The sequence below is a fragment of the Haematobia irritans genome, chromosome 5, assembly GCF_050003625.1.
Source record: "Haematobia irritans isolate KBUSLIRL chromosome 5, ASM5000362v1, whole genome shotgun sequence".
NCBI lineage: Eukaryota > Metazoa > Arthropoda > Insecta > Diptera > Muscidae > Haematobia > Haematobia irritans.
The window spans coordinates 71161353-71181048 of NC_134401.1; positions in this window are offsets into that span (position 1 = coordinate 71161353).

The window sequence follows — 19696 nt, forward strand, 5'->3', positions numbered from 1 at the left end:
GAATGGAGATAGTAAATCTCCTCACGCGGAACAAGGACCCGATATGACCCACCCAAAGATTGTGTATTGGGCAAGAGACCGAACATGGACAAATCGCCCACCCGCATCGTAACATTTACTTTTTGCTTAGGCTTATGTATTGAGTGTAGAGTTAGACGACAGAAATTATCGCCATCTACAGACGATGTGGGAATTCTAAAATAACGGACAAGTGACGAACAAATTTGGCTAACGCGTCCCCAAGGATCCAATAGTGCCCTCGCTGGTACAGCCCGATCTCCAAAGTACAAATGAACTATTAAACTGGTTGCCAACGAGGTAACATATTGTATACTTGTGAGTAGCCCAGGAGTCGGACAGACAGCGGGAGGGGCTACAAAAGCGGACGGATGATTACGAGGACGTGATGGACCATGAGTACGAACGGACTTCGGATCATTAGGAGAATGGAGAATGGTATCCTATTTCTCAGTACAAACGCGACATTCCTGAGGGACTGGATATTGATTGAAGCTATCACCGTTTCTTATACAGTTCGAACACAACCGGTGGAGCACAACCGTGCGAAGCTTCTTTTCATGGCTCAATCTCTTAAATGAGGGACAGTAATAAAGGGGATGCTTTCTACTGCAAACCACACAACTTCTAGTTTTTCTACCATTCGAGCCCAAGTGTGGACCAGATCGTTGAGTATTATTAGCTAACGGGGCCGTAGTAGACGGCTGCGCGGCTTGAAGATGCCTAACTTTCGACGGTACCGTAGTAGACGGTTGCGCGACTTGAAGATTTTGGACAGATGGTCCTGCAGCATTTAAGTCTATACGGATGGTGATGAGCTAGTAGCAGCTACATTAGGTTAGGTTAGGTTAGGTTATGTGGCAACCCGATGTATCAGGCTCACTTAGACTATTCAGTCCATTGTGATACCACAGTGGTGAACTTCTCTCTTATCACTGAGTGCTGCCCGATTCCATGTTAAGCAGCTACATTAGTTTTTAGGTTAGTGTCTTCGGAAAGGGAGGTCAGTGGGAAGTGGACTGGTGTATCGTCAGCAGTAGGTGGTACTCCTCGCGTTCCTCATCAGATAACAAATCCACATCATAGGTAGGATGTTCCCCATCGAAAAGTTCTTTGATCGACACCATTCTAAAGTATTAGACGTTATAGACGTTAAAATTCAATATTCGAGTGGTACTAATTTCGTAATTGGACGCCCAACGACCCCAAGTTGCGTTTTAATCTCGACGACGTGTACGCACTGATCAGCACCCGGAAATACCTGAAGTATTCGGCCTAATCTCCAAGAATTAGGGGGCAGACTCTCGTGCCGAATAACTACCAAATCCCCAACATGAAGACCTCGGTGAGGGTGTTTCCATTTATAGTGTTTATGAAGGCAATGTAAATACTCCTTTTCCACCGTAGGCAGAAGTGGTGAGCCAGTGCCAAGCTTAACGGCATCGCTTCGATCAGCGGTTCCGGAGGGGCGAGTAACGGAGCGCCTATCAGAAAATAGCCATGAGTCAAAACAAACAAATCCTGCGGGTCGTCACTTATCGGACATAACGGACGCGAATTCAGACATGCCTCAATTCGGCCCAGAAGCGTTGTTAGTCCCTCGAACGTATATTTAAAAGCTTGAGCCTGTCGTCGAAAATGAAGTTTAAAAATCTTCACCACGGCTTTCCAGAGACCTTCCAGAACACGCCACGTAACTCCTTGAAAACCTAGAGAGCCGCAGACGAAAGTTGCGCTCTATTTCACGAGAAGCACCAACGAAATTAGTGTCATTGTCCGAAAATATCTCACGGGGCAGCCACGACGCGCTATAAATCTTTCGAATGCGGATAAAAATGTTTGAGTTGATAAATCTGACGTTAATTCCAAATGAATTGCTCTCGTAGAAAAGCAAACGAATACACACACTTATTCATTCTTTGTACGACAAGCTCGACCAGCAAACGACTTAATATCGAACGGACCCGCAAAGTCCACTCCCGTCACCGTAAATGGCCTAGATAGGACCGTACGTTCAGTAGGAAGCGCAGCCATTATCTGAGTAAAATCCTGTTTTCGTTCAAGGCGACAATGCTTGCAATTATTAACAGTAGCCCTAATTAGAGTTTTAACCCTAGACACCCAATACTCTATGCGAAGTATTCGCAATATTAATTGATTTCTGCCATGCACCGATATTTTGTGAATAAACTCCAAGGTTGTAGCTCTTGACTAGGCAAGCAAAAATGGTGAATATATTAAGTCGGAAAATTTTCATCTTCATGCTAAAACGCCAAAAATGTCGAAAAATTACAATTTTTTCACTGATTTTTTCGGTATTCCTACTACAGCTCATGAACTATTGAAATTTTTACCAAACAATCAAGGTATGAAATGTAGCCTATATAATTATGAACAACTTTCTAGTTCACACGATTACTCCTTAAGAAAAAATTTTGCAATTTTATTTTTTTTTTGTTCTTGTAAGCAAGAAATATATGAGCCAGACCTATCCATAGATCTGAGATGCATGTGAATTATATTGTTCACTCTTGAATCCTTACGAGCGATACCTGCTCGATCTTTTCTATAACACTTGTTTCGGGCCTCAGATTAATTTTCTGCAAGAAAATCTATAGTTACTACTGAAACCTCGTTGATTTTAAATAAATATACTAATATATATTGTTACAGACATCGGGGACATTCATATGTTGCGTAAAATATTTAACTAGTTTTAATGCAATGACGACGAGACTTTTTAGTACCAAATTCCGAGGAGAAAGCAATTAAGATTGGATGTAAATGTTTTAAACACCGATATTAATACCAGTAAAATATGCTAAAAGGTCCTTTTCTTTCGTGCGGAAACTGCTTTTCACCACCGTTTTAACTGCCATTTGATTTCGGCTTTTCAACATGAAGACCCAAAACTTTTTTTAATTTTGTCATTTTATTTGTAGCAAAGACTACGCATGCAAAGGACTTATTCATATCTCAAACCGTCAGACTTCAATATGTATTCCTATAATATAATTCGAATCATTTCTCTTAATTGCCAACAAAAACTCAAAGAATTTTTAAACCTGAGTGTTTCTGAAAAAATATCATTCATTAAGTCATTAGCAGGGAAAAGCAGACAGTTTTGTCATGGCATAAAACTGGAGATTTCTACAAACAATCACATGTAAAAATTTCCAATGGCTCTTCAAAACATTTTTACAAGAACCCGTACGACGACACCCGTAAGGTGCGAGCCAGAGACGACAGTCGATATAGAAAATATTTGCAATTTTCATAAAGGGAAAAATGTATACCATTTCGTACATAAATACTCCCGCGTATGCCTTTTCCGGCGCATCGGAAAAGACATGACGTTCAGCAAAAGAATTCGACTGAGGGATATATGTAGGGTCAAGCAATCCACGAGACTCGATAAACTTCACGAACCGACGTGAAAAATATTGTTCAAACTAGTACAATTCATGGCACGATTAGAAGATTGGAAGACTGCTGCTCCAAGTTCATAACTGCTCGCATATGACCCAGGGTAAGATACTTGCGATCCACCTGATCAGATACCAATTCAGTGTCAACGAACGATCTTTCCGTAATGGCTAATGGCAATTCGGTGCAAAATGGGTGCGGAATCACAAATTTCCCATCCGAATCGCGGCAATCGGCTCGACGTTATTATCCTCACAAATCCTGTCAGATGGTACAATACTGCTATAACCAGACAGCTCTTTTGATTTCTAGAATCTAAGAAGAGGCTTATTTGAATCATCTTCCTCAAAAACTTTGAGAGTAGTCGTGAAGACCTGTAAAGATGAGGATGAAATAGGACCAGTGACAATCCAACCGAAAATTGTCATCTGAGCTATAAGTGTGCACAAAACATTTCTTTCAATTCCATCCAACGGAATATGTGTTTTTTAATTTCTGTTTCGCGAATTTTTTAATTTCTGTTTCTCGTACGCTCCAAAAACTAAAAAATCTTCTCTTTTTGCATTCACCGAATTGTATGTCCTCCACTACTTCTTCAGCAAAAGCAAAATATTTTTTTAGTTTTTGGAACGTACGTCGAACGGAACGGATGTGTTTTTTTAATAGCGGATAAAATCATCGTAATAAGTACCTACTACGAATTTCAAGTGTGGTGGGATATTAGGCCACCATGCAGAGAAATTCAAAGACATCCACTGGGTTGCTAACTTCAGGGCCCAGTGGACGGGTATCGACTCGAGTTATAAATTTGGGCAATGACCAAGAGTTAGGCCCAATTAGTCGACCTGTAGACGGGTCGACAGGTGGCGACAATTTGACAAGTCGAACCTTTTCCAAGGTAACGGCATCAAAAGGAGGTAATCCCTCACGAAAGAGATTCAAGGAACGCAGAAATGCTATGTTTATCCTAAAGAAATTACGATCAGTCGACCCAAGCACGTTGTCGGCTAAACAAAGCGATTCCTTAAAATGGGCTCAAGGAATTCTTGAGGCTGGAAAAAGGGAACGATCACCGGATGAGCTGCCATTCTCCAAAAGGGATCAACGATCGTTTGCTTCAGTTGCTAAAGACAGCCTTGTGATGGCTATCATAAATAAAGGAGCATTGGACGGTATGGTTTCAAAGCAAAAATGGGGGTTGGTATCAAGGACGATTTAAGCTAGTCGCATTTGAGGACCAGAGGTCTATAGAATGTTTTAAAGCTGCTCTGATACTAATTGGTGAAGTTTGGGAAGGAGCTGCTCTAGAGTTAGTCGAGAAGAAAGACATACCGGCTAGACCAAGAGCACATGCGTGGATACCTGCAAACCCTCCTGACCCTGAATCTATTTTAAATAGACTGAAACAATGCAATCCAGATCTTCCAACAGCTGATTGGAAGGTTGGCCGTTTGGATGAAGTGGATGGGCCAAGACGGCATGCAGTGTTTATATTGAACACTCAGTCTTTGCCACATCTAGCAAAGTCTCAGGGCCGTGTATGTTATGGCTTTCATTATATCCAAATGAAGGTGTATAAAAACGATCAGCTAAAGGATTCAGAAATGGACAAGCATCTGTCTGAATCAGAAGTAAGCGGATCCTCTTGCGAAGTCGAGGGAGATACCAAAGTTGAAGACATGGATAGATACCGTATGCGTCAGGAGGCTTCTACTGCCTCATAACTCACCAAAGTTGAACCTATGGTTATTGCGAGAGTCAACGATATCTCTGAAGAGGACATTCTTGATGACTCGATTGAAGCGGCTGATGTGACGGTTGTTGAAAATCTCGATGGTCCTACGGATCTTCCAGATAAATCTTCATCATTGTAAGGCTGCATGTGCTGCCTTAAAAGTTCTCCTGATGAAAGGGGACATAGACATAGTTCTTATTCAAGAACCATATGTTTATAGAAACAAAATATGTGAATTAAGTACTCCGGGGTTCAAACTATTGCAGTATACTGGTAATGATGTAATTCGAGCCTGTATAATTGCTAAAAACGAGCTTAACTTGTTTCTGTTTCCTTCAATGTGCAATGCAGACACTGTCGTTGCCAATTTAGAAATAGCCAAATGCAAATATTGGGTATCTTCGGTCTATATGGGACATGACAGGGAGATGCCTCCATGTGCCGTTAAGACCTTAGTTGAGGAGTCACTGAAAACAAAGACGAAACTCATTATGGGATGCCATGCGAATGCACATCATAGTATATGGGGAAGTAGTGATACTAATGCAAGGGGAGAGTCGCTAATAGAGTTTATTTTGCGTACTAATCTGGTAGTTTGCAACAAGGGAGATGCCCCAACCTTTGTCACTAAAAACAGGCAAGAGGTTTTGGACATCACCTTGGAATCGCAAGAACTGAATGAAATGATATCTGAGTGGCATGTTTTAAGTGAACACAGCTTCTCAGATCATCGCTACATCAGTTTCAAATTTGATGTTCATACCACCAAGACCATATTTCCGCCAAATTTTAGGAAATCTGACTGGAATAGGTATAGGGAATCGTTCAATATGATGATACCGGAAATAACAGAGACAAATATGAGCACTGTGCAAGTTATCGAACACGCAGTGGAGAGGATTACAAAGGCCTTCAACATTTCACTGAAAGCTGCATGCCCTAAAGGGAAGCCAAGGGGGAAAAATCGACCACCATGGTGGTCTACGGAGTTAGGTAATATGAGGAAATCGTGCAGGAAGCTCTTTAACAAAGCAAAGTCCACCAGAGCCCCTGAGGGACGCTTACAAGAAGAATCTGAGAGGATACAAGCGAGAACTGAGAAAGGCTCAGCATAACTCTTGGAATGATTACTGCAGCAGCATTGAGAATACGTCCGAGGCTTCCAAACTACGGAAGGTGCTAGCATCCACGAGCTCCGCTCCAGGTTTCATTAAAACATCGGAGGGCAATTGGACAACGTCCAGTGAGGAGACGCTGGAGGTACTATTGGACACACAGTTTCCCGGAAATCAGACGGTTGAACCATGTACTGGCGGTGCCACAGTGGCTCAGCGGTCGTTTCCTATCGAGAAAATTGTATCAGAATCTAGAATAAAATGGGCGTTAAATAGCTTTGGATCATTCAAATCCCCCGGACCTGATGGAATTACTCCGGCGGAGATAAAAGCGGTGGCTGACAGAATTATGCCCTGGTTGTCGGCAATATATATAGGATGTATCAACTTAGCATATATTCCACGAAAGTGGAGAGAATCAAAAGTCGTTTTCATACCTAAAGCGGGAAAAGCCTCTCACTCGAATGCGACGGATTTCCGACCAATCAGCTTATCATCATTCCTACTTAAGAACTAGTCAGCTTTATTGAAAGCTCACTATCTGTCAAAGAATCCGAGCTCGATATTAAATGGACTGACAACTCTGAATGTTGATCCAGGTATACTTAGGCTGTTAGACGAACTTCTAAGGAAGAGACGCATTTCAGCCACACTAGGACAAGCAAACATACAAAGGTATGTGAACAGAGGCACTCCTCAAGTAGGAGTTCTATCACCTCTTCTTTGGAATGTTGCTATAAACGACCTTCTGGTTTCCCTAGAAAAAGAAAGGATACAAGTGGTGGCATACGCAGATGATGTGGCGCTAGCAGTCAGGGGAAAATTCCCATCAACAGTTAGAGAAATTATACAGAGAACTCTCCGGTTGACTGAGCAATGGGCGAAAGATAATGGTCTTGGGGTAAATCCTGCAAAGACAGAACTAGTCATTTACTGCAAAGATCGCAAAACTCCCACTGTTAGGCCCATTTCCTTAGGGGGTATTGAAATTCCCTTTAGTGTGTGTGCAAACTACCTTGGAGTTATTTTGGACAAGAAGCAGAACTTTAAGCTTAATATTGAAGAAAGGGCGAGGAAAGCAACGGTAGCTTTATACTCGTGCAAAAAGGCAATAGGGAAAAAGTGGGGACTAAAACCAAAAATTGTACATTGGCTATACACGACAGTGGTTAGACCTATAATGCTATATGGTGTTGTAGTCTGGTGGCCGGCACTTCACCAGCCGACAAGTTTAGACAAAGTTCAGCGTATGGCGTGCTTGTGTATCTCAGGTGCATTCAGCAAGACAGGAACAAACTCCCTTAATGTCATACTGCATCTATTGCCTTTAGACATTTTGGCCAAACAGTCAGCTGCAACAACGGCTGTGCGGTTGCGCGAGCTATCGCTGTGGTCGGAAAAAAGTTACGGTCACAGTTCGGTCCTCAAAATAATGCCAGATGTGCCTAACGTAGTGGATTACACTTTGGCGAGTCCACTTTTCGACAAAAAGTTTGAGACTCTAATTCCCAACAGTGAGGCGTGGTGTACACGGACCCCGGGGAATAAACGATATATAGATTTCTACACTGATGGCTCCAAATTGGATGGCCAAGTGGGTTTCGGAGTATATTCTAAAGATCTGGAACTTCGAATAGCGAAAAGATTACCTGATCACTGTAGCGTTTTTCAGGCTGAAATATTAGCAATGAGAGAAGTGGTGAATTGGCTGAGAAGTAATGCTCCAAGCAATATTGGCATTAATATATACTCAGACAGTCAACCTGCAATAAAATCCTTGGACTCTGTGTTCCTCAACTCGAAAACGGCCATCGACTGCCGCAATTCTCTCAATGAGATGGCTGAGCAGCACAATATTCACCTAATATGGGTGCCTGGCCACAGGAACATACCGGGGAACTGCGAAGCAGATGAGCTAGCAAGGCTAGGAACTACCTTACATATTCCAGGGGAACTAGAATCTGTTGGTGTGCCTCTGGCTACCTGCAAGCTCTTACTGCGTGAGAAGGCTGTCATGATGGCAAATGTTCGATGGGAGAATTGTAAGGGTTGTAACGACACCAAGCAAATATGGCCCCATTTAAACTTAAACCGCACACTAGATATGCTAGTGTTCTCGAGACGCCAGATATCACTCCTGATATCTGCTATAACGGGTCGCTGCCTGATAGGCGATTTTGCAAAAACTATTGGTGCGAAGTATAATGACTATTGTATGAGCTGTCTTGATGCGGAGGAAAAGGAATCAATAAAACACCTCTTGTGTGAGGGTCCTGCATTTTGTGTAAGGCGTAAGCAAATTTTAGGGGCATATAGCTTCAGATTACTAGCGGACCTGGAAAACGTTAACTTAAGCAGTCTGCTAATGTTTTTGGAACAATCTGGTTGGTTCAACAGAAGAAAATAATCGAGAAGGTTCAACGGTTAAAACTAGAAGTGCCCATATGTAATATTTGGTATCACAATGGACTGAATAGTCTAAGTGAGCCTGAACCTTAATCGGGCTGCCACTTTAACCTAACCTAACCTAACCTATATTTATAAATTTGTAACGAATGTCAAATGAGACTTCTGGCTGATATCATATCAAAGGGATTGGACAGGTACGATTGTCCACATTGCCGTTCTTCAGTCAAAAATTGATTACAATTATATACCCAAATAAATACACTACTGCATGGGTTAGAAGTTGAAATTGTTATGAACAAAAATGAAGAAATATTTTATTTAATTCATAAATTTGTTATTATTGTTTTACGAAATAAGTCCCCAAAATATTGGGGATATATTTCATTTTGTGATTTAGGGATTTATTCATTTTTTGGGGTATAATTTCATAAAATTTTGGGGGGTTACTTCATAATGTCCTCAATTTTGGGAACTTATTTCATTTTTAATTTTGTGTAGTTATTTCATAGGGACTTATTTCATGGAACCGTTTTTATAAAATTCTTTTCGCTGCAAAAAAATTAAAAAATTAAATGGTCACGAAAACAATGTACATGGTCTTTATGGCCATGTAATGGTTCTGGACATGTCTATACGTAAGCTATAAAAATACTTTTTTCCCTGCAAAAAAGTAAAAAACTTGATGGCCAGGTAAATGATTTTCCCGACCATGTAATAGTCTCAGAATCGATCATTTAAATAATAGAACATGTTTGCGGCATTTGAGAACCATTTAAATGCTTATTGCCAGCATACATTTTTCTCCGCTCGAAAATAATTTTTACAAATACAAAATACATGGTTTTTGCGACAATTACAACATACTTTAGATAAGCATTAAATGGATGCGGCAACCATGTCCAAACATGTTGTTTCTGTGCGTGTATCTGCCAATTGTAGCCGAGAAAGGCGAGGATCGTCGCCCACAGAGACTTGGCACGATGGCAAATTGCCCGAAATATGAGGTACAACGAAAACCGTGATTTCCAAGGATACAGTAGTATCTATAGAAGAACTCAAAGTCTTCTTATTGATAGTCTCAGAGGGCGCTTGATGAACCCCCGAAATTTGTGCAAAGGTTCGATCACCCGAAAGTTTCAGTTGGTGTCGCAATCGTTCACTAATGAATGAAGCCTCAGAGGCTGGATCAATTAAAGCACGGACGGAGAAACTTGACCCCTGGTGAATAATATTCACCATAGCTGTGCCCAATAGCATAGTCCTATTTTGTGACGTATGAAAAACTTACCTCGCAGCAGTAGACGTAGATGGAACAGTATTATTGGAAGTCAAATTCTGATTTGCATTAGTTACGGACGGAAAAGACATTGAGGATTGAACAACCGGAGCGAAATTAGATGTCCGATGTAATAATGAATGGTGCCGTTTATGACACTCTGAGCAATTAAAAGAACTTGTACAATTCTGAACCTTGTGAAGGCGTGAAAAACAGTTAACACAAATCCGATGTCGCTTAATTGTCGAAAACCGATCATTGACCGCGAAGCGAATTAACCTGTCCTAGACATAAAACACATGAGGGTTTGATTTTCTGCGAGGTGGAAATCGAATTAAAAGTCGTAGACTGAGAACGATTTGAAGGATACGCATTCGTGAAATGCGTCCTAAGTGGATCTCGAATTACCGCTTATATTTCTCCAATCGTGAAGGCACGTCAAAGTTTGGATTCTTTCCGTGAGAAAGAGATCCATGTCCCTCCATGAGGATAAAGCAGCTTTATCGCGAACTGATTGTTCCCAATGATTCACGGTAGAGCTAGGCAGTCGTTGAACGCGCATGAATACGATAATTGGAACCCAGCCACTCGTATCCACTTCATAGAAAGGCATGGCTGATAAACCAGCGCGAATACCGCGTTGGAGATCTTTCAAACCGCAACTCGTTTCTTGGCTCAGAGTTGGCAACGCGAAAAGCTGTTTCAATTGATGGTTAACCAACATACGAGGATTATCGAAGGTCTCCCTAAGAGCGTCCCAAGTTAAAGTAAAACTCCGACCTAATAAAGGAAATCGCGAAACGATCTCTCGAGCCTCGCCACTTGTCTTCCTAACAAGATGACAATGACCTTCGATGTCAGATAACAGCGCGTTATTAATATAAACCAGAGTAAAAATATCTCTGAATAAAGGCCAAGAATAAAAGTCACAGGTAAAAACGTCGGTATCACACGGTGGCAGCGGGAGATGATGCACTGCATCCTCATTCGCGCGCGAAATATGAGAAATGTTAATTCGCATTGAACCCGTAGGGCTATCATGACCCAACGCTGGAAAAATGAAAGTAGCATACAACAACATTGCACGATATGTTTTCAACAAAGGCCGCCGAGACCGAATATCTGAGTTTGCTTTTAAACTATTTAATGTTACGTTCGAGAACCTACTAAAAGTGAAATGCCTGACACAACTACATAAAATAATTTACACTAAAGAACCTCAGCACCTTTACAACTGTATTCGTTTTGCCCGATCAAACAGAGGACTAAAAGTAATACACCCACGAATCAAGTCATTGATATCAGAGAGACAATTCTTTATATTTAGTTTTCGTCTTTGGAACTCCTTACCATCACGTTTACAAACTATAAGCAATGCTAATTTGTTTAAAAAAGAAATATTTAAAACACTTACTTAAAGAAAATAATATATATTGTTTTTAATTACAAAATTGTATATGTAAATTTTATATGTACACACTTTTCACTTCTTTTTATTATATTATGTTAATATGTTTTTATTTATTATATTATGTTAATATGTTCAAAATATAATTTATAAATTTTTATTTTGTTTCTTACATATAACATTTGAAATATGATAAGCTGGTACTTTCATTTATAAGATTTAAGATCTTGTTGTACTAGCTTTACGAAATCAATCAATAAAATCAAAAATCAAATCAAACGATAAAAAATTCGTAAATTGTCGCAAATCGAATAAATTGTTACCAATGACTGAATGTAGGGTACAAATCACGTATTAGAACGAAGATTCACCCGAACTAGTCACACAAGACTCGATCGTAAATCGAAATGTGTTTAACCGCGAACTGCGATAATACAAACTAAATTCGAATTTGGTGAACGAAATATACCGGTCGTAGGGTGTGCGACGATCTTGTACGGAATATTAAAGATGTGAAAAAATATCTCAAATAAGTATATAAATACGATAAATAAAAACAAATAAATCTCCAACAACACGATAATCAATATTCGCCGTAATAACTCGTAGACTACCGGCTGTAGGGTGCAAGTATAATTTTTCAAAATTGATTCAATACCTTTGTCCGTGAGACCAGTATGAAATCAAATTTCAAAAAATTATAAAGGCTCAAAAAATCAAGAAATGGATTATAAATATATTGATGTAGGCTGTCGTGAACAACCTACTGTAGGGTGAAATTCCAAAAATAATTTAAATACGTTTGTCCGTGAGACAAAGTATCCAAATTTTGCAAAAAAAATCAAAAATATTCGAAAATAATGGAGAAATATATAGTCAGTAGTGAATGTAAGTTGTCGTGAACAACCTACTGTAGGGTGCCTATGGATCAAAACAAGTATTATGATCGGTCGTACCTGATACGCCAATTATAATATACTAATATCCAACAAATTATTTTTCGCAAGTCAATGTTATAATTTCACGGCCCAAGACCGTGTATGGCCGAAGACTGTATTGCAGTCTGTATATATCAAAGACAATATACTTAGGAAGGTGGGAAATTGGCATGCGTCACACCAAATGTTGCATTTACCGTCGTAGGTCCACACATGTTTGTAATTTTTTTATTTGTTTTTCATTTAAAAAATAAAAACTTAATTTTCTTTACAAAACAATGTTAAATTTTAGGCAACAACAAAAAAATTACATTTTCCCGTTTATGGAAATTTATTTCCTGCACATAATGTGTTTTTATTTCATTTTAATGCTATGTCTATACTTGTCGAATATGCGTTTGGTTCGATAAAAGCTACGGGCCTAGCACTGTTAATGGTTTGATGTGCTCAGTAGCCAATTTACAATCTTCCTTTGTCTTTGATATATATGTCTGTATATTTACAACAGCAGCGTGGGTGCGTTGCAATGCTCTTACTAGAGATGCTGTATGGTGGTGGTTCCAATCAAAGACAATATACTTAGGAAGATGGGAAATTGGCATGCGTCACACTAAATGTTGCATTTACCGTCGCACAGTGGGGTTTTTGATGTCAAAAGTGGGAATTAATTTGAGGTAGCTTTCCCTGTTTATAGTTTTAACTTGTTTCGGTCAAATTCACTAAAAGACATAAAACCAATCAAATTTTAAATATTTTTTAATCCACATTTTATTTGTTTTTCATTAGTTAATTTGCAACAAAAAACAGAGAATGAATATCTGCTTTTTGATCTGATTCTTAACAATTATTATCATCACCATCATCATCATCAGTAAAATTACTATATGTCTCATTATCATCAACACTGACATTTTGATCACCATCAAGATTTGACTCAAATATCAACATTTGACTTGCTTCCAAATTTTGGGGTTTCTTCTCTTATAATTTTCTCATTTCTGATATAACTGGATCCGAAGTCATTAACAGTCTTTTAAACTTTCGACGCAAAAAATATGTGAATGAGTGTTTTTTTTACCATGAGATAAACCTAATCTTTGATTTCCCAAAAATATTGCAAATGAATGGCGAATCATTCGCCACTTAAGAAATAACAAAATTTATAATCCACAACTGAATCTTGGAATGAAGTGAAACCATATAAGGATACAACTGAAGCAGTAGCTAATCTTGCTATTAAATTTTGTCACTCCCTTACTAAAACGCTGAAGTTTTTAGTTTTTTTCAAATCTAAAATAAGATATCGAATGTCACTACATTCAGTTAATGCTTTACTGCACATGATGATGATGAGGGAACAATAGACTTTAATATAAGTATCTGATATTTTAAATCAAAAAGTCTTGTTTAGTATGAAATACGAAAAATACTTAACATTTAATCTATATAGTTTGTATATATATATATATATATATATATATATATATATATATATATATATATATATATATATATATATATATATATATATATATATATATATATATATATATATATATATATATATATATATATATATATATATATATATATATATATATATATATATATATATATATATATATATATATATATATATATATATACCGATTTTTTGTGATTTTTTTTGTAATTAAAAACCATATACATATAAATTGAAAATTTAGTGCTTTTTATGAAAATAAAGCGTTTTTTATTGAGTTTGTTGGTTTTTAAAATTTTAAAGTTGACAACCCTGAAAATAAGTTAGAGATGAGAAAATACAAAGAGAGTGATAAAGAGAATATAAAGAGAGTGACAATAGAATAATGATATAATATGTATGTAAACCGCATGAAAACAAAAAACAAAAGCAAAAAGTTGATTATTTATATGAGGGTTGAAAAATGTATTTCCATTTAATTTCACAATGTGCAAAAAAGTGCAGACAACGTTTTCATCTATGCTTTCAAAAGAGTTTATTGTTTTAGAACAAAAACTTTTTTTAATTAATTTGGCTTTATTCACAACTATTTGTCAACATATTTCTCGAAATCCTCTAATTTAAAGACTTGTGAGCGAAACTAAATTGCAAATAATAACACAAGTCACACATAAAAAAACACAAAAATAATCTTATTAACCTGAGGATGAAGGTTCCATTATTATTTTTTTATAACTCGCTGTTTTCATACTTTTAAAGGGCAATTTTAACATTTTTTGTTTCAAATATGTTAAAAACAGGATAAGGATTAATAAAATGGTATAAATTATTTAAATTTTGTCGAAAAAATTTCTAAATTCATTCTAGAAAAATTGTGAAATTTTAAAAATATTTGAGGTCAAGGGTTTCAGACAAGCGTTAGATTGCATTAAAAATCATAAAAAAAATTATAAAAATTAATTATTTGTCAAAATACTACAAAATTTTTTAATTCTAATCCAAAACACTGAATTCGGATCACATCTAAAGAAGTGGTGCATATTGAGTACAACGGCTGTGGAAATGGTGAACATCCGTCCTATGACAAGCCTATGTTAAATTCATCGCTTCTGCGCCAATTTTGCACCACTTCCGGATCCAAAAGAACATTTTCACTACTTTTTTGGCGACGCTTTTTTTGCTGGTCATATATACACCCAGAAAAAAGTGTCTTCGAAACTAAAGGAAAAAATGCTCATCAATTTAGTTTAGCCATTTTATTTCAATTAAGTTAAATTTTTGTGTGAAATAATAAAATTTACTTGTTTCAGTAAAAAACTCCTAAACTGGAATAGTTCATTAACTAAAATAAGGCATGGAATTTTACTAATACTGTTTTCTTCGCTGGGTATAAGAATTTACTACTGAACAAGAAAATTTTATTCACTGATAACAAAGCATTCGTAAAAATAAACAAAAACCGTACTAAAACCAAGTTTCCTCAAATTTAGTAAAATTTCTTATAAAATGATAATTCTGACTTCCTTTATTATAGAAAGCTTATCATACATACGAATAACACTTGGCATAGAAATATATTTTAGTTCATTCGTACTAAGAAGTATTCAATCCTTTCAAAACTTAAGGAAACATACTTGTTAGAAAATAGGAAATTTTCCTATATCTCTTTTGTCTACCTGTAATCGATATCTGTCATCGGTGTAATCGATATGTTTGCGCATGGGTTGTTTTTAGTTGGAATCGCGTTGTTATGGTATACGTAGAGATTGTTAAAAAATAATATAGTAAAATAATATAATAAATAACAAATAAAATATATAAAATATGTGTTACTTTAAATTAGTTTCGTTTTTTGAAAATTATTAAACATAAATAACAAACAATAAGTCTATCAATGTTCGTGATGGTGTACAAAGAAAGAAAACACCAACAAAATAACAACCCTTTCATTCATCAGGTAACATTCATTCGTGAAAAAATTGGTTTATGATTTTTATATTTGTAGGCATTGAAATTGTCAAATGGGGACAAAATCGTTAGGCAGCAACTTATTAAAAGTGAAAGGCACAAGAAGAAGTGTTTAGATTTCTAAACATGTGCTATCTGCGATACGTGCATTTAGGGTAGATAAGGTTTATGACTGGCAATTAAAATAAAATCAAGAACGCATTACATGTGCAGCCGCGGCTGATAACACACTAATGTCATAAAATCTTATCTAAGGGATAACAAATACAGGATAGCGTTGAATAAATATTTGCTTATCTTTGTCTTTGCTTTTAAGAATATTTAGATTGTAGGTAGTTTAAGATTTAGTATATAAGGATGAACATTTTTTAAAATAAATTAGTGTCTTACAAGCATTCAAAACGTAAAGATAGTTTTCGCTGTATTTACATTTGGTCCTTCGAAAATCGGTACGGTCTGTGGTCGTAAATTTTGAAGAGATAAAAAATAATAATAAAAATAAGCGATTGATAATTCGCGGCTGATAACACACTAATGTCATAAAATCTTATCTAAGGGATAACAAATACAGGATAGCGTTGAATAAATATTTGCTTATCTTTGTCTTTGCTTCTAAGAATATTTAGATTGTAGGTAGTTTAAGATTTAGTATATAAGGATGAACATTTTTTAAAATAAATTAGTGTCTTACAAGCATTCAAAACGTAAAGATAGTTTTCGCTGTATTTACATTTGGTCCTTCGAAAATCGGTACGGTCTGTGGTCGTAAATTTTGAAGAGATAAAAAATAATAATAAAAATAAGCGATTGATAATTCTTGGCTACGGGGAGCCTAGGGAGCCACCGTGGTGCAATGGTTAGCATGCCCGCCTTGCATACACAAGGTCGTGGGTTCGATTCCTGCTACGACCGAACACTAAAAAGTTTTTCAGCGGTGGATTATCCCACCTCAGTAATGCTGGTGACATTTCTGAGGGTTTCAAAGCTTCTCTAAGTGGTTTCACTGGAATGTGGAACGCCGTTCGGACTCGGCTATAAAAAGGAGGTCCCTTGTCATTGAGCTTAACATGGAATCGGGCAGCACTCAGTGATAAGAGAGAAGTTCACCACTGTGGTATCACAATGGACTGAATAGTCTAAGTGAGCCTGATACATCGGGCTGCCACATAACCTAACCTAACCTTGGCTACGGGGCTAAAAACGGGTAAAGTCGATCGTACATTAAAAGAAAAAAGTGTTTGATAATTCTTTGCTAACGGGCGAAGAACGGATAAAATCAATCACGATTTCGTGTAAAAAAACTGATTGATAATTCTTGGCTAAGGAGCTAAAAATGGGTAAAGTCGATCGTACTTTAAAAGAAAAAAGTGATTGATAATTCTTTGCTAACGGGCGAAGAACGGATAAAATCGATCACGATCGTGTAATAACTCGTAGACTACCGGCTGTAGGGTGCAAGTATAATTTTTCAAAATTGATTCAATACCTTTGTCCGTGAGACCAGTATGAAATCAAATTTCAAAAAATTATAAAGGCTCAAAAAATCAAGAAATGGATTATAAATATATTGATGTAGGCTGTCGTGAACAACCTACTGTAGGGTGAAATTCCAAAAATAATTTAAATACGTTTGTCCGTGAGACAAAGTATCCAAATTTTGCAAAAAAAATCAAAAATATTCGAAAATAATGGAGAAATATATAGTCAGTAGTGAATGTAAGTTGTCGTGAACAACCTACTGTAGGGTGCCTATGGATCAAAACAAGTATTATGATCGGTCGTACCTGATACGCCAATTATAATATACTAATATCCAACAAATTATTTTTCGCAAGTCAATGTTATAATTTCACGGCCCAAGACCGTGTATGGCCGAAGACTGTATTGCAGTCTGTATATATCAAAGACAATATACTTAGGAAGGTGGGAAATTGGCATGCGTCACACCAAATGTTGCATTTACCGTCGTAGGTCCATACATGTTTGTAATTTTTTTATTTGTTTTTCATTTAAAAAATAAAAACTTAATTTTCTTTACAAAACAATGTTAAATTTTAGGCAACAACAAAAAAATTACATTTTCCCGTTTATGGAAATTTATTTCCTGCACATAATGTGTTTTTATTTCATTTTAATGCTATGTCTATACTTGTCGAATATGCGTTTGGTTCGATAAAAGCTACGGGCCTAGCACTGTTAATGGTTTGATGTGCTCAGTAGCCAATTTACAATCTTCCTTTGTCTTTGATATATATGTCTGTATATTTACAACAGCAGCGTGGGTGCGTTGCAATGCTCTTACTAGAGATGCTGTATGGTGGTGGTTCCAATCAAAGACAATATACTTAGGAAGATGGGAAATTGGCATGCGTCACACTAAATGTTGCATTTACCGTCGCACAGTGGGGTTTTTGATGTCAAAAGTGGGAATTAATTTGAGGTAGCTTTCCCTGTTTATAGTTTTAACTTGTTTCGGTCAAATTCACTAAAAGACATAAAACCAATCAAATTTTAAATATTTTTTAATCCACATTTTATTTGTTTTTCATTAGTTAATTTGCAACAAAAAACAGAGAATGAATATCTGCTTTTTGATATGATTCTTAACAATTATTATCATCACCATCATCATCATCAGTAAAATTACTATATGTCTCATTATCATCAACACTGACATTTTGATCACCATCAAGATTTGACTCAAATATCAACATTTGACTTGCTTCCAAATTTTGGGGTTTCTTCTCTTATAATTTTCTCATTTCTGATATAACTGGATCCGAAGTCATTAACAGTCTTTTAAACTTTCGACGCAAAAAATATGTGAATGAGTGTTTTTTTTACCATGAGATAAACCTAATCTTTGATTTCCCAAAAATATTGCAAATGAATGGCGAATCATTCGCCACTTAAGAAATAACAAAATTTATAATCCACAACTGAATCTTGGAATGAAGTGAAACCATATAAGGATACAACTGAAGCAGTAGCTAATCTTGCTATTAAATTTTGTCACTCCCTTACTAAAACGCTGAAGTTTTTAGTTTTTTTCAAATCTAAAATAAGATATCGAATGTCACTACATTCAGTTAATGCTTTACTGCACATGATGATGATGAGGGAACAATAGACTTTAATATAAGTATCTGATATTTTAAATCAAAAAGTCTTGTTTAGTATGAAATACGAAAAATACTTAACATTTAATCTATATAGTTTGTATATATATATATATATATATATATATATATATATATATATATATATATATATATATATATATATATATATATATATATATATATATATATATATATATATATATATACCGATTTTTTGTGATTTTTTTTGTAATTAAAAACCATATACATATAAATTGAAAATTTAGTGCTTTTTATGAAAATAAAGCGTTTTTTATTGAGTTTGTTGGTTTTTAAAATTTTAAAGTTGACAACCCTGAAAATAAGTTAGAGATGAGAAAATACAAAGAGAGTGATAAAGAGAATATAAAGAGAGTGACAATAGAATAATGATATAATATGTATGTAAACCGCATGAAAACAAAAAACAAAAGCAAAAAGTTGATTATTTATATGAGGGTTGAAAAATGTATTTCCATTTAATTTCAAAATGTGCAAAAAAGTGCAGACAACGTTTTCATCTATGCTTTCAAAAGAGTTTATTGTTTTAGAAAAAAAAACTTTTTTTAATTAATTTGGCTTTATTCACAACTATTTGTCAACATATTTCTCGAAATCCTCTAATTTAAAGACTTACGAGCGAAACTAAATTGCAAATAATAACACAAGTCACACATAAAAAAACACAAAAATAATCTTATTAACCTGAGGATGAAGGTTCCATTATTATTTTTTTATAACTCGCTGTTTTCATACTTTTAAAGGGCAATTTTAACATTTTTTGTTTCAAATATGTTAAAA